This window comes from Bufo bufo, chromosome 2 (genome assembly GCF_905171765.1).
Source record: "Bufo bufo chromosome 2, aBufBuf1.1, whole genome shotgun sequence".
Classification (NCBI taxonomy): domain Eukaryota; kingdom Metazoa; phylum Chordata; class Amphibia; order Anura; family Bufonidae; genus Bufo; species Bufo bufo.
The window spans coordinates 760,899,164-760,913,641 of record NC_053390.1 but is presented as its reverse complement, the minus strand read 5'-3'; positions in this window follow the sequence as shown (position 1 = coordinate 760,913,641).

Genomic DNA, 14,478 nt, shown 5'->3' with positions numbered 1-14,478 from the left:
CACTAAAACATGATTTTTTTTTGTTTCATAAATTAAAACATTCTGTAAAACTTACATAAATAAAAAAAAAAGTATACATATTAGGTATCGCCGTGTCCATATCGACCGGCTCTATGAAAATATCACATGACCTAAACCCTCAGGTGAAGACTGTAAAAAAAAAAAAACTGTGTAAAAAAAGCAATTTTTGGTCATCTTACATCACAAAAAGTGTAATAGCAAGCGATCAAAAAGTCATACGCACCCCAAAATAGTGCCAATCAAACCGTCATCTCATCCCGCAAAAATTATACCCTAACCAAGATAATCGCCTAAAAACTGAAAAAACTATGGCTCTCAGACTATGGAGACACTAAAACATGATAAATACCTAAAAACATGATAAATACCTCAGGATCTAACCTTTCAGATGAATGTTGCCAAAACAGCTATTTTTTGTTACCTTGCCTCATAAAAAGTGTAATATAGAGCAACCAAAAATCATATGTACCCTAAACTAGTACCAACAAAACTTCCACCCTATCCCGTAGTTTCTAAAATGTGGTCACTTTTTTGGAGTTTCTACTCTAGGGATGCATCAGGGGGGCTTCAAATGGGACATGGTGTCAAAATCTGCCTTCCAAAAACCATATGGCATTCCTTTCCGTCTGCGCCCTGCTGTGTGCCCGTACAGCAGTTTACGACCACATATGGGGTGTTTCTGTAAACGACAGAATCAGGGCCATAAATATTGAGTTTTGTTTGGCTGTTAACCCTTGCTTTGTAACTGGAAAAAAAAAATATTAAACTGGAAAATCTACCAAAAAAGTAAATTTTTGAAATTGTATCTCTATTTTCCATTAATTCTTGTGGAACACCTAAAGGGTTAACAACGTTTGTAAAATCAGTTTTGAATACCTTGAGGGGTGTAGTTTCTAGAATGGGGTCATTTTTGGGTGGTTTCTGTCATGGTTTGACTCTCTCTATGACAATGGCCACACCCATCTGCCTCCCAGCCAAGCTCTTGAACTAATCTCTGCTTACCTCATTTGCATAGCCAATCAGAGGGGGTTTTACAATTTACCAATTGAAAGAGGTGTTCCAACTGTCATTATAAATATATGTGATGCATTCAATAAAGATTTTGTCGTTTGAGGCCGGATTATCAACGGCGGAACCAGCAGATGTTGTGGTCACATCAGGGAGTGCCATGAGAGCAGAATAGAGGGGGCTCGTTACAGTTTCTATTATGTAAGCCTCACAAAGTGACTTCAGACCTGAATTGGTCCTTAAAAAACTTGGTTTTTGAAAATTTCTGACGAATTTCAAGATTTACTTCTAAATTCTAAGCCTTGTAACGTCCCCCAAAAATAAAATGTCATTCCCAAAATGATCCAAACATGAAGACGACATATGGGGAATGTAAAGTAATAACTACTTTTTTAGGTATTTCTATGTATTATAGAAGTAGAGAAATTGAAACTTGGAAATGTGCAAATTTTCAGAATGGCCTGGATTAGTCAAAGCGTTTTAAAGTTATCACCACTTAAAGTGACATTGGTCAGATTTGCAAAAAATGGCCTCGTCCTTAAGGTGAAAATGAGCCCGGTCCCTAAGGGGTTAAGTTGCTTGTCAAGCAACTTAAGCAGGGAGGAATCATGACTTCAGATGGAAAAAAATGATGAATATTCTAAAAAACTAATATTCGATATAGTGCTATATATTTGTTTTTTTTAGAATATTCGTAATTTTTTTCCATCTGAAGTGAACAGTGTGAGCAGTCTATAGTGCTATATATTCCTTTTTGACCCACGCCTGTGTTGATCGTGTACTATTCGCATATTACGTGATCATTACATTGACGATTTTTCGAGTAAAAAAACCCCCGAATATTCTAAAAAACGAATATATAGCACTATATTCGATATAGTGCTATATGTTCGTTTTTTAGAATATTCGTCATTTTTTTCCTTCTGAAGTCATGATTCCTCCCTGCTTAAAGAGGACCTTTCATTACGATAAAAAATCTAAACTAAGTATGCTGACATGGAGAGCGGCGCCCAGGGATCTCCCTGCACTTACTATTATCCTTGGGCGCCGCTCTGTTCTCCCGGTATAGGTTCCAGTGTCTTCAGATTTTCGGCTCAACCGGGAGGAGCCTGCTCTTGTTCTCCTGGGCGTCTCCTTCTCCCAGGCTGTAGCGCTGGCCAATCGCAGCGCTCAGCTCATAGCCTGAGAAGGAGACGCCCAGGAAAACAAGAGCAGGCTCCTCCCAGTTGAGCCGAAAATCTGAAGATATCGGAGCCTATACCGGGAGAACAGAGCGGCGCCCAGGGATAATAGTAAGTGCAGGAAGATTCCTGGGCGCCGCTCTCCATGTCAGCATACCTGTACTTAGTTTAGATTTTTTATTGTAATGAAAGGTCCTCTTTAAGTTGCTTGATAAGCAACTTAAGCAGGGAGGAATCATACCTTCAGATGGAAAAAAAATTATGAATATTCTAAAAAACAAATATATAGCACTATATTCAATATAATGCTATATATTCCTTTTTGAACCACACCTGTATTGATCGCATAATATTCCCATATTACGTGATCATTACATTGCCGGTTTTTCGAGTAAAAAAAATAGTAGAATATAACGAATATTCTAATTCAAGAATGTTCGATGAATATTCTACAAAATATTTGCTAAATATTGCGAATTCGAACATGACCCCTGCCGCTCATCACTAGTGGTGAGGTGGCAGCAGCATCAGGAAGTACCTGCTGACGATGGTGGGTGTAAGAAGGAGTGCTTGGCATAAGATGTGTGGCATCAGGGAAGTGGCGGCATCAGAATAGTAGGCAGGTAGCCAGAAGAAACCGGTCTCTTTTGCAAAGTGTTGGTGTGGCACCATGGATGATCTAGTCTGATGCATCAGGCATTGATGTTTGAAAATCCTTGCTGATCCATGCCTGATTCATCTTGACAAAGATCACTCTCTCCACATTTTTTGGTGGACAGGCATGTTCTCCTTGGGGTAACTATGGCCCCGCCGCACTAAACACCCACTCTGATGCCACACTACTGGCCGGGCAGGACAGCTTTTCCAGGGCAAGCGCGGTCACAAATCCAGTTTGGCTGCCCAGTAGTCCAGTGGATCTTCAATGTTGAGTGGCAGGATGCTGTTCAAGTATGCCACCACCTTCTGGTTCAGGTTCTGCTCCAGGTCTAGCTGTTGGTGAGTAGTTTCTTCACTAGGCGGGTGAAGAAAGCTGCTCATCAGCGACTCTAGACTCAAGTTGCTGCTGATGGAGCTGGTACTGTTCCTACCCTCCCCCCACCCCAACACAGCAGCCATGGCAGTGGAAAGTAAGCACTGAGGGCCCCCCAGTCACACCTACAATAGGATGGGCGATGGCGCACATAGGCAGAGGCCAACTGACTACATAGGATGTTTCTATAGTAGTTCAGTTTGTCCTCCCTCTCAGCTGGTGTAAACAAGGCCCCTATTTTGGACCAGTAGCGAGGGTCCAACAAGGTGGAGAGCCAGAAGTCATCGCTCTGCCGAATGGTGGCAATTCAGCTATCACTACACAAGCAAGTGAGCATGAAGCGGGCCATTTGCACAAGTGACCCTGAGGGACTCCCTGCCTCCATCTGCACTGCATACTGTCACGGTGTGCCTGGTTCCTCTGTCTCGTCTTCCTCATCTCCCTCTTGCTCCTCTGGCTGCTCCTGCTTCTCCTCTCCTGTGCAGAAAAACCACCCATTTCGCTATACATTGCTTGTGCTCCAATGTCCACCTCGTCCTCCAGTTCAGCCCCCACAGGGCTAATTTGGCCGTGAGATGTATGTGCCACGTCTCCGGTCCCCTGACCAGCCAGATTTACCAGCATCTGTTACAGGATCTAAAGCAGTGAAATGACGTTGTTCATCTCGTAGTCCTGGTGACTGACAAATAACGTGGCATCCTCAAAGGGCCTCAGCAAACAGCAGCTGTCACGCATAAGCTGCCACTGGGTAACATCGAAGTTAGACAGGGGAGTACCTCTGTCTGCTGTATCATCAAGAAATCTTTATGGCTTTTCTCTGTTTGTATAGTCAGTCCAACATATGGAGGGTGGAATTCCAACAGGTGGAAACGTCACATATCAGCCTATGTTGGGGGATGCCGTTATGCTGCTGCAGCTCAAGGAGGGTGTGCTTAGCAGTGGACAAGTGGCTGAAGTCCATGCAAAGTTTCCTGGCCATGGAATACTTCAGGAACTGCTTGACTAGCAGATTGAACACATGCGCAATGCAGGGCGCATGGCTCAGCCCTCCTTGACGCAGCGCCGACACCATGTTCTTCCCGTTGTCGGTCACCATGGTTCCGATTTTGAGTTGTCGTGGAGAAATCCAGGAATTAATTTCTTGAGAACTTCCTTCCTGTGTGACTCCATTCGCCCAGGCAAACGAGGTGCGTAAAGGACATATATTGTCCTTGCCTGTAGTTACAGATCCACACGTCGGCGCTGCCGTGCACTTTGGCAGACACCGACAGGCTTAAGGACTGGCCCACCTTCTGTTCTACATACGTGTGCAGGGCTGGTACTGCCTTTTTGGCAAAGAAATGATGGCTTGGGACTCCCCACCTCGGCTCGGCACAAGCCATCAGTTCTCTGAAAAGTGCAGAGTCCACCACTTGGAAACGGAGGGACTGCAGCACCAGCAACTTGTCCAGGAGCACATTCAGCTTCTGTGCCGTTGGAGGAGTGCACCCATACTGTTGTCTCTTGGCAATCGCTTCGGTGATCGACTGCTGACAATATGACTGACAAGGCGTAGGAGGAGGAGCAGGAGCATCAGGACCAGCAGATGATGGGAAGAACAGACAGCTCCCTTCGGCTGAGGTGGTGGAGCCTTGACTGCCTGAAATAGGGTGCGTGCCACTGGGTGATGCAACGGCAGGCTGGACCACCACATCAGAGCCACGCTTCTCCCAGGCCACTTTATGGTGACGCTGCATATGTTGAAACCCTGCACTACTACTTTCTGGGCATGTACGCTCCTGAAAAGAAGGTGGTCTACCCCAAGCACGTTTGGCTCCCAACCTCCCACTGCTGCCACGCTGCTGACTCCCGGCCATGCTACCGACTTGTTGGCTCCGCCACTGACTCATGCGCAAGCTGTCGCCCTCTTCTTCTGATGATGATGAAGCCCCATTATCAATTGTGATCTGCTACATCATCATCGAGCACTGTCTGCATGTCACTGATGTCTTCCTTAACGGTCTCTGAGCCAGGAGCCTGACCGCTCGCAACACAAGCTCCCACACCACTCTCCTCATCACTACTTGACCGCCTACCAGAGGAAGCGGCTGATGTCTCCTCCACATCTTGGCTGGCCAGTAGCTGCTGACTGTCCTCTAGTAGCTCTTCCTCACTGTAAAGAGCTGAGCCCACAGCATATAATTCCCACTCTCTTCCATCTGTTCCCTCCAAGACCCAGATGCTGCCAACACCCTATATAACACCACAATAAGTACAGCTCTGGACACTGTTGCCTTCCTCACACACAACAAAACCCGAAAAATCAACAGACAACCCTGGCACACCAACCTGACCAAAAAACTCAGATAAGCTTCCAGGGCTGCTGAATGTCGATGGAATAAATCCCATTCTAAAGATCAATTCACTGCATACAAGCAATCCCTCCTCATATTCAAATCCTCACTCGCTGATGCAAAACAGGCCTACTTCTCATCCCTCATATCTTCCCTGTCCCACAGCGCTAAACAACTTTTTAAGACTTTTAACTCCCTTCTCCGTCTCCCAGCGCCCCCACCCTCTCCTCTCATCTCAGCTGAGGACTTTGCCACATACTTCAAACAAAAGATAGTTAACATCAGAGAAATCTTCAGTACACAGTCCCCACAGACCCTCTTTACAACTGCTCGGTCCTCTCCTCCGAAAACCCACTTCTCCACCATTACAGAAGAAAAACTCTCCACTCTACTCTCGAGATCACATCTCATCACCTGTGCACTTGACCCAATCCATCCCACCTCATCCCTAACCTCACCACAGTGTTTATCCCAGCTCTAACTCATCTCTTCAACCTATTAGTAACCTCTGGTGTCTTCCCCTCTGCTTTTAAACATGCTATCATTACACCCATCCTGAAAAAGTCTTCACTTGACCCATCTTCTTTGTCCAGTTATCGCCCCATATCACTTCTTTCGTATGCCTCAAAGCTACTTAAACAACATGTCCATTTAGAACTGTCCGCTCACCTCTTCTCCTGCTCCCTCTTTGACCGGCTACAATCTGGCTTCCGACCACACCACTTGACTGAGACTGCCCTTACCAAAGTCACCAATGACCTACTAACAGCCAAAACCAAAAAACATTACTCTGTCCTCCTTCTCCTCGACCTGTCCTCTGCGTTTGACACTGTCGACCACTCCCTTCTGTTGCAAACTCTCTCATCTCTTGGCATCACTGACCTGGCCCTCTCCTGGATCACATCATACCTCACAGACCAGACGTTTAGCGTCTCCCACTCCTGGACCACCTCCTCGTCTCATTCCCTCTTTGTTGCTGTCCCACAAGGCTCTGTCCTAGGACCTCTGCTCTTCTCTATTTACACTTTTGGCCTGGGACATCTGAAAGAGTCCCATGGCTTTCAGTATCACTCTTATGCTGACGACACACAAATCTACCTCTCTGGTCCAGACATCATCACCTTATTATCCAGAATCCCACAATGTCTATCTTCTATATCATCCTTCTTCTCCTCTCGCTTTCTAAAACTTAACATGGATAAAACAGAATTCATCATCTTTCCCCCATCTTGCTCAACCCCCCCAACAGACCTATCTATCACGATCAATGGCTGCACACTCTCCCTGGTCAACCAAGTCCGCTGCCTTGGAGTGACCTTGGATTCTGCCCTCTCCTTCCAACTGCGCATCCAAGCCCTTTCCACCACCTGCCGCCTCCAACTCAAAAACATCTCCTGCACCCGCGCTTTCCTTATCTTTGAATCTGCAAAAAATGCTTGTACATGTCCTCATCATCTCCCTCTTACACTACTGCAATATTCTCCTCTGTGGCCTTCCATCTAGCACTCTCGCACCCCTCCAATCTTTCCTCAACTCTGCTGCCCAACTGATCCACCTCTCACCCTGTTACTCCTCTGCCTCTCTCCTCTGCCAATCCCTTCACTGGCTTCCCATTGCCCAGCGAATTCAGTTCAAAATACTAACAAATACATACAAAACCGTCCACAACCTGTCCCCTCCCTACATCTCTGAGCTTCTTTCCCGATACATCCCCACACGCAATCTCCGATCCTCACAAGACCTCCTTCTCTCCTCTCCTCTTATCACCTCTTCCCACAATCGCTTTGAAGATTTCTACCCTGCATCCCTCACACTCTGGAACTCGCTACGTCAACATATCAGACTCTCAATTACAGTGGAATCATTCAAGCCTACAACAGTGACCCTGCTGCCTCTACACCGCCATAACCAACTTCACCCACACCTACTGTGTCCTTCTCCCATACCATGTAGATTGTAAGCCCTCCCGGGAAGGGCCCTCTCTCCTTTTGTACCAGTTTGTGCTTAGTGCAATTGTCTGTATTATGTATGTATACGGCATTTCATATACACAGAGCTATGGAATGAATGGTGCTTTAATAATAAATAATAATAATAATGATATAATACGTGTCAGGCTGAGGGAACAGAAAAGGACAGAGACAGGTTGAGGACAGGTGAGGGCACAGGGCCTGCTCCCGGGCCATGCCAGCTAAGGGTTGTGTCTGATGAACGCACCGACTCTAATTTCGCTTGGGACGAAGTGGATGACCGAGTCAACCATTTAAGAACCTCTGGGATGCTGGTCAAGACACTACTGCTAGATGACATCGGGAGTTCAGACCTCTTGCTACGACTTCTACAGCCATGCCCACTTACTTTGATGTGACCTGTGCCTGTGCAAGAAACATTTAGGCCTCTGCCATTCCCCTGTGCAGGGCCTGTCACTTCTCTGTTTGGCATACTGTTAGATCAAATAAAAAAATAGAAAATTAATACACCCCAAAAAAAGGCTTTAAAACATATAACTGCACCGCTGAAGGGCAAATAATATATTTTTTCCCACCAATACACCAAAAAAAAGGCTTTAGAAGATATAACTGCATCGCTGAACGGCTAATAACACCTTTTTCCCACTAATACACCCCAAAAAAGGCTGTAATTTTGTAACTTCACCGCACAAAGGCTAATAAGCACTTTTTCCCACTAATACACCCGAAAAAAAACTTCAGAACATATAACTGCACCGCTGAACGGCAAACAAGCCCTCTTTTTTTCCACTAATACACTCCAAAAAAGGCTTTAGAACATATAATTGCACTGCTGAACGGCTAATTCCACTTTTTTTCCCACTAATACACGTCAAAAAAATCTGTAATTTTGTCACTTCACCGCACAATGGCTAACAAGTAGTGTTGATCGAGCACCAAAAGTGCTCAGGTGCTCAAGTAGAACACTTTACGATGCTCGGGTGCTCTACAAAGCACCCGAGCACAATGGAAGTCAATGGGAGAAACCGAGCATCCCCTGCTCTGAAGAGGGGAGGGTGTCGGGTCCCACTGAGGTCTATGCAGAAGATCGCTGTAATCGCTGTACAGTGAGGGAATCCCCCAGTGTGAGTCCGTGGCTTAGGAGTCCCTGCTCTGACTCCATATATAGCTATATCCATATAGGGAGTCAGTGCTTGGTGACACCCAGTGTATTTAAATCTAATTTAGCCTCTATTTTTGAAAAGTTTCTGCCAGGATTTGAACTCACAACCTTCTACATGAGAGGCAAGGACTTTAACCATGCAGCATTAAAGCTGAATGATAAATTCTGCAGTTTGTCATGTAGTAAGTATTCCTATACAGCAGAAGTATCATTTCATATTTCAGTGCAGGTTAACATGTAGCTGTATAGCGTAGTGGTTAAAGTTCTTGGCTCTAATGTAGAAGATTGTGAGTTCAAATCCCAGCTGAAACATTTCAGAAATAGAGGCTAAATGAAATTTATATATTTTATATATTTTTTTGTAATTGTAAAAAATGTATGGCACAAAATAAATGTGTAATTAATAATATATATATATATATATATATATATATATATATATAGAGAGAGAGACGGAAGAAGTCGGACTGTACTCCAAAATGATAGTGAAATAAACAATTTATTCACCCATAATATGGCAAACTTGCGACGTTTCGGCTCACAAGAGCCTTCCTCAAGCTCTTAGGCTTGAGGAAGGCTCTTGTGAGCCGAAACGTCGCAAGTTTGCCATATTATGGGTGAATAAATTGTTTATTTCACTATCATTTTGGAGTGCAGTCCGACTTCTTCCGTCTCTACAATACTTGGGGTACTGCCGCTGCCCCGTGCTGGACCTTGCACCCACACCCTGGCTGGTGCTCCCGCTGGATTTTCTCCTTTTTCTATATATATATATATAAAATCATACTTCTGATATATATGAATACATAATATGTGGGAAACTACTACTGATGTTTTTAGCCATAATATCTTTACATATAGTATAATATATTATATATTCTAAATATATAATAATATATGTAAATATATTATAGCTAAAAACCTATATATATACAGGGGCGGACTGACAACTCATGGGGCCCCCTGGCAATAGGAGATTATGGGGCCCCTGTGTCCCTGCCCACCCTCAAGCCACACCCACACACAACCCATCCCACATAGAGGCAGGGACAGGGAGATAGCAGATAGCAGTGGCTGTGAAGGGAAAAGTTCCAGAGCACAAAATGACAGCCCTAGAGCCTTTCTGCTGCCTGACCAACCGTATGCTGCCACAGGGCCAGCCCAGCCTGCAGAATATCAGAGAGGCCTGGGGTCCACATTATAGCACCAATACATTTACATTTATTTATTATAAAAAAGCATCATACATAACTAAAAAACAACATTTTTTACTGTCCCTTTAACTCCTTAAGGACCAGGCCATTTTTTGCTAATCTGACCAGTGTCACTTTATGTGGTGATAACTTTAAAACAACGCAAAATTTAGAAGCAAATCTTGAAATTTTTCAGAAATTTTCAAAAACCTAATTTTTAAGGACCAGTTCAGGTCTGAAGTCACTTTGTGAGGCTTACATAATAGAAACCACCCAAAAATGACCCCAACTACACCCCTCAATGTATTAAAAACAGATTTTTACAAACGTTGTTAACCCTTTGGGTGTTCCACCAGAATTAATGGAAAATAGAGATACAATTTCAAAATTTCACTTTTTTGGCAGATTATCCATTTTAATAATTTTTTTCCAGTTACAAAGCAAGGGTTAACAGCCAAACAAAACTCAATATTTATGGCTCTGATTCTGTAGTTTACAGAAACACCCTATATGTGGTCGTAAACTGCTGTACGGGCACACGGCAGGGCAGATTTTGCAGGACTGTTTTTTTGACACCATGTCCCATTTGAAGCCCCCCTGATGCACCCCTAGAGTAGAAACTCCAAAAAAGTAACCCCATTTTAGAAACTACGGGATAGGGTGGCAGTTTTGTTGGTACTAGTTTAGGGTACATATGATTTTTGGTTGCTCCATATTACACTTTTTGTGAGGCAAGGTATCAAGAAATTGCTGTTTTGGCACCGTTTTTATTTTTTGTTATTTACAACATTCATCTGACAGGTTAGATCATGTGGTATTTTTATAGACCAGGTTGTCACGGACGCGGCAATACCTAATATGTATACTTTTTTTTTATTTATGTAAGTTTTACACAATGATTTCATTTTTGAAACAAAAAAAATCATGTTTTAGTGTTTCCATAGTCTGAGAGCCATAGTTTTTTCAGTTTTTGGGCGATTATCTTAGGTAGGGTCTCATTTTTTGCGGGATGAGATGACGGTTTGATTGGCACTATTTTGGGGTGCATATGACTTTTTGATCGCTTGCTATTACACTTTTTGTGATGTAAGGTGACAAAAAAATGCTTTATTTAGCACAGTTTTTATTTTTTACGGTATTCATCGGAGGGGTTAGGTCATGTGATATTTTTATAGAGCCGGTCGATACGGACACGGCGATACCTAATATGTATACTTTTTATTTATTTATTTATGTAAGTTTTACACAATAACAGCTTTTTTAAAACAGAAAAAATGATGTTTTAGTGTCTCCATATTCTGAGCCATATTTTTTTTATTTTTTTGGGAGATTGTCTCAGGTAGGGGCTCATTTTTTGCGGGATGAGGTTATGGTTAGATTGGTACTATTTTGGTGGGCATACGCCTTTTTGATCGCTTACTGTTGTACTTTTTGTGATGTAAGGTGACAAAAAAATGGTTTATTTAGCACAATTCTTATTTTTTTACGGTATTCATCGGAGGGGTTAGGTCATGTGATATTTTTATAGAGCCGGTCGATACGGACACGGCGATACCTAAACTTCTGTATTGGAATGCATTGGCTGTATGAGTAATACAATGTGTATTACTCATACAGCTTCCTGCCTGTGAGATCCAGGGGGCTGGATCTCACAGTCTCGTCACTGAAAGGCAGCGCCGATGCCGAAGGAAGGCATCGCGCTGCCTTCCATGCCATCGGGTCCCCCCCTACAGCCGCATGGAGACCCAATGGCACCGCCGCCCGCCGCCGCAACCTACAGTAAAATCCGCAAACCACAGGTCTGAATTGACATCTCCCACACGGGAAGGTCATGGGAGCCCCCGCACATTGACCCAAGGTGCCTGCTCAATGATTTGAGCAGGCACCTTGTTCCGATCACCCCCCGCCGGCGGTGATCGGAAATACACATCACGTACCGGTACGTCATGTGTCCTTAAGTACCGGGACATCATGCCATATTGGTACGTCATTTTTCCGTAAGAAGTTAAGCAAAAGCCAGAATATAATAACAGACACGGGGGGCGTGGCCTGCTGCAGACCGTGGAGGACGTCTCCTAGCACAGCTCCGGCTACCAGAATAGAATCCCCTTCCATCCAGCTCATAATTTCTCACAACAGACCCTAAAAGCCTAACAACTAAACCCACCATATTGCCCGCATCAAAACGAGCCCATCCAGAGGTGTCTGGATAGCCGGAGACCTGAGTTCCACCTGAGGCGTAGCTGACCGATCGGATCCCCGAACTCAATTTCCAGTTGCGATACCAACGTGCGGACACACCAGCCCCAGAAGAACTCCGACACCCCTTAAGCCACTGTTCAACCCGCACCAAAAAAGAGACTCGAGTTCTGCCCAAAGCCTAGCTGATAGAGTGGATCCCTGGCCTCAACTTCCGACCACGGCACAGTCTGGGTGCTGATGTGCAGTCACATCAGCACTAGAAAACCTCCGACACCCAACATCTCACCCACTCTGGCATGGGAGGAATCACCAGATGACAGGAGACCCTTAAACTAGTCTCGTTTAACACCAGAGGACTAAACTCGGCTGTTAAGCGAAGCCAAATCCTACAAAAATAAAATAAAAAGCGAGCAGACGTTCTCTTCCTTCAGGAGACTAATTTGTTAAAAAACAAGACCCCTACTTTCCATAAACTTTATTTTGATAGATGGTTTCACTCACATACCCCTACCAAAAACTCCAAGGGAGTGGCCATTGCAATCTCCGAACATACCTCCTTCAAACTCATTGACTCACACAGATTTAGATGGTAGGGTAATTATCATCACAGGAATACTGAATGTCCCGTTGGTCACATTAGCCAACTTTTTTGCGCCTAACACATAACAAACCCCCTGGATTCACAACACCTTATCATTGCTAAATGGCATCAACATAGGAGAACTAGTGGTCGGGGGAGATTTTAACGTGGCCCTAGACCCCCTTCTTGATACCTCCTCTGGGAAATCCTCTCTTTCATAGAAAGCTCTAAGACATATAAAAAAAATCACTACAACTCTTCTCATTAAAAGACGCCTGGTGCTTTGTTCACCCTTCCGACAAAGATTATACCCTTTATTCAGCCCCACATAACTCTTATCACAGGATAGATTATTTCTTTTTACAACAGACATCCCTCCATAAAATCCAATCCTCAGTCATTGGCTTAAGCATTCATTAGATCATTTCCCATTGGAACTGGTAATGACCATATCTGACCACGCTCCTGCTAAACCACCTTGGCACCTAAATGAGACCTTGTTATCCATCTCCTCGATCCATTCCAAAATTCTAGATCAATTAGATCTTTATTTTAAACAAAACTTACACAGGAGTCTCCATACCAATGCTATGGGAGGCACATAAAGCCACGATTAGGGGAGAATTTACAGAGAGATCTACAAATACAAAGCTTACAATCAGAGATCAGTAAACTTGAAAAACTACATAAACAGTCATTGGCAGATGCACACCTTCATCAACTCACCAACATACGTCTCCAGTAGAGTTGAGCGAACACCTGGATGTTCGCGTTCGAGAAGTTCGGCCGAACTTCCCGGAAATGTTCGAATTTGGGATCCGAACTTGACCCGAACTTCGCCCTGAACCCGAACCCCATTGAAGTCAATGGGGACCCGAACTTTTCGGCACTAAAAAGGCTGTAAAACAGCCCAGGAAAGGGCTAGAGGGCTGCAAAAGGCATGTAGGTAAATCCCCTGCAAACAAATGTGGATAGGGAAATGAATAAAAATAAAAATAAAATAAATAAAAATTAACCAATATCAATTGGAGAGAGGTCCCATAGCAGAGAATCAGGCTTCATGTCAAAGCAGAGAATCAGGCTTCATGTCACCCACCACTGGAAAAGGCCATTGTCAGATATTTTTAGGCCCCGGCACCCAGACAGAGGAGAGAGGTCCCATAGCAGATATTCAGGCTTCATGTCATAGCAGAGAATCATGCTTCATGTCACCCACCACTGGAACAGGCCATTGTCAGATATTTTTAGGCCCCGACACTCAGACAGAGGAGAGACGTCCCATAGCAGAGATTCAGGCTTCATGTCATAGCAGAGAATCAGGCTTCATGTCACCCAACACTGGAACAGGCCACTGTCAGATATGTTTAGGCCCCGGCACCCAGACAGAGGAGAGAGGTCCCATAGCAGAAAATCAGGCTTCATGTCATAGCAGAGAATCATGCTTCATGTCACCCAACACTGGAACAGGCCACTGTCAGATATGTTTAGGCCCCGGCACCCAGACAGAGGAGAGAGGTCCCATAGCAGAGAATCAGGTTTCATGTCATAGCAGAGAATCATGCTTCATGTCACCCAACACTGGAACAGGCCACTGTCAGATATTTTTAGCCCCGTCACCCAGACAGAGGATAGAGGTCCCATTGCAGAGAATCAGGCTTCATGTCACCCACCACTGTAACAGGCCACTGTCAGATATTTAGGCCCCGGCACCCAGACAGAGGAGAGAGGTCCCATTGCAGAGAATCAGGCTTCATGTCACCCACCACTGGAACAGGCCACTGTCAGATATTTAGGCCCC